Genomic DNA, 3,348 nt, shown 5'->3' on the forward strand with positions numbered 1-3,348 from the left:
AATATTTTATGAACAACATGGGAGAATGTATTTTTATAAGTGAAATAATCTGCCAGTGGAAGTTGCAGTTTTGCACACTATAGGAATTATTGACTTAAAATAAGCTCCTTGATAAGAGCCTTTAGTGGCTCCTATACAGCAGCCACTAAAGAGGATTTATAAAATGTTACTTGTTACCAGAGGTGGGTAGAGTACCCAAAATTTGTTCATAAGTAAAACAGTATTTGGTAAAAAGTCTACTCAAGTACGGCATTTCATATTTAAAAATTACATCAAAATGTAAAGTTAAGAGGAATTCTAAGGTAAGAAATGACAATAATTCAAGTAAGAAACAAAAAATAAAATCAGGCAAAAGAAAAATGTTTCCAGATCAGTTTATTTCATTGAAAGTCTTAAGAAACTTTGAGCAAAAACTGCAAACTGTGTCTGTCTGGTGAATTTTTAGTTAAAACATGTTTGCTTTTCATTCAGTGGGTAGAAAATCCACAAATTTTACTCAAGTAAGAGAAGAAATACTTCACAATAAAGTTACTCAAGTCAAAGTAAAAAGTATAGGGCAGTAAAAAAAGACTTACGAGTTAGTTTTGTCTCATCTTACGCTCACTCAGATATTCTTATTAGAAACTATACAAAAAAATAGGCTACTTGGTAAGATTTTGTGTTTTTGTAGTGGATTAACAGCAGAATAGCAATTCTGCATTATTTGTGATTTTAAGATTAAAGTTCCTAATCTTCCAATAAATTGGAAAACATGGAGGCAGAAAAATGTTGACATGTTTTCCAATTTTTTTTAAATGTCAGGGATCTCTTCTGATCATTTCCGTCTATCCAGTTAGAGAATCTTCTTAGAGCTCAGCAGCATTCGTTTCTACATCCTAAATGTCATTTATGCATTAGCCAGAAAGGCCAGGCGGGCTGCAGCGAGTGGGAGTGATGGTGAGGGGAAGCAAAATACTGTAAAGTCATCTTCGAAGCCTCTCAGAGACGGAAAGATTTGATTACCGTAACAGACCAGAAACAGAGAAGACGGATGCAGATTCGAAAAGAGCATCTCCCCGCCCGGCTCTCCCGGAGAAGGAAGTGGAAAGAGATAAAACTCGAAATGCAGGGAGAGGCCTGATGACGACAGCAGCACCGGAGGGAAACCTTCACAGCAGAGAGGTCACAGAGCCGAATCCGAGGAAAGCCTCAGAAAGCTCCATTAAAACGCTTCAGGGAACGTAAATATTTTAAACTGAAACAATAATATTCATTTTAAATATGGATGAACATAAAAATCCACTGCTCTGCTTTTAAAACATAATTAATTCCCAAACTCGGGCGTTATTTAGAGCCCGTCTTTCACCCTCAGCGCTGCGGGTTTTTAATGAGGAAGTGACTCAAACGGCAACGCAGCTCTTCGCTTACCGAAGCTGTCAGTTTTACAGCAGCCACTAAAGTGGATTTATCGCAATCTGGTGACGTGCGTTTGCAAAGTAACGACTCGGGTCCCATTTAATGATTCTGCAGGCAGAATCAAGCTCAATAAAAGCCAGAATATAAGTTTCATTGTGATATTCAGAAAGTCTCTTCGGGAATCAACAGCAACTAAAAAGATGCGATTAAATCTACAGTTGTTTTCTCAACTCCAGTCTGGTAAATTCTTCTATATTTTGTTTCTCTTACGATCTTTATTTAAATATCATAATGTTTCTGATTCGCTTTTTTCTCCTTTAATTTATTTTGTTTCTTTGTCTCCACATCTTGGTGAGCGCTGGAAGATAAACAAAAATGACAAAATGAGCCCAGTAGTTTTCAATTATCATGCATTTAAAACACTGACATTCCCCGTATTATTTGTGGCTTTTTCAGTTTTTCCTGAGGATCAAGACTATATATATATATATATATATATATATATATATATATATATATATATATATATATATATATATATATATATATTTTTTTTTTTTTTTTTATATATATATATATATTTTTATATATTTTTTTTATATATATATATTTTTTTGCATAAAATTTCTGGATTTTTTTTTTTAATTCACTGAAACCCATAATTGCAGATTTTCCTGAGAAATGTGACTAAATTATTCACAGAAAATGAATAAATAAATTTGTCTTTGGCTCATGAATCCAATTAATTTGTCAAAAACCTGCAGAAAATTCATGTTTTTTTCCTGTGGCACATTTTTCCTCACTATTCACAGAACATTAATCTATTCATGTATTTTTCCGTGAATTATTGGCAGAAAATTTGAGTGGTTTTGTATGTAACATAACTCCAAAATATGGAAAATTAACCTATTTGTAGATTATTCTCTGAGATAGACTAAAATATACACAAAAAATTTGCATATTTTAATTTTTTACATGGAATATGACCTGGGAAGCTGAAATGCCTAGCTGTAATATTACCTGATAGCCTATTGGCTGGCATTCTTCAAAACAGCCAATCCAGGAGCACCATTTATTTTCCTAGGCTCTGATTGGCTGACCTCCCACTAAGGCAGATCATGGATGTTAGATGTATTATGGTAGCATTAAGAAGCTCCCCTATGGATATTAGTGCATATTGAGGTATACTTAGTGATTTAACTATTGAAATAATTTTTGTGGAGATTAACTATTTACAGGTATTAGGCGTTTTTGGTCTCTAACCTGAATCCAGAAACCAGGAGGTTCACTTTATATTGAAGTTTCTGGTTGTCATGTGATTATAATAGTTTTTGTGGGGATCAGATTATCCCTTAAATTTACCCATTATGTGTTATTTATAGATTGTTGTCATTAACTTGTAATTTTAAAATCTAAAATACAAGATAATGGATATAAAAACTTGTCTTATATGGGAGCTCAGTAGATAGAGAAATATGAGCAACAGTTCCATCTGTCCTCATCAGCAATCACTACTGCCAGTGTTGAAAAATGGCCGCCACGGTTATTCATATCACCTCCACCTCCGACAATCCGTTAATCAGCCGAACTCCCCGTCGAGACGACAACAAACCGGCGGCTGGGCTGTTTCTCTTAATTGGGTCTGAACATATGAGCCGGCCACAGATACAGGCCATTACTGTAACTCCCCCCGCTGGGTACTGTGGGCAAAACTGAGACCCACAAACACTGGGCATCAGGTTAAAAACCGGGTTGTCATGGGAACCGCTGGTATATGAATGAAGTGACATAATAGTCAAATAAATAAGTTAAATAAAAAGTTAAATAATCCAGAGGGTGGATGAAAAAATAAATCAATCAATCCATAAACAAGCTTTTGTTGGCCATCCATCAGCTTGGTCTGTACTCTATCATTTTCATCCCAGACTAAATTTTAATAGCAAACGAACATCA

Source organism: Gambusia affinis, linkage group LG21 (genome assembly GCF_019740435.1).
Source record: "Gambusia affinis linkage group LG21, SWU_Gaff_1.0, whole genome shotgun sequence".
Classification (NCBI taxonomy): domain Eukaryota; kingdom Metazoa; phylum Chordata; class Actinopteri; order Cyprinodontiformes; family Poeciliidae; genus Gambusia; species Gambusia affinis.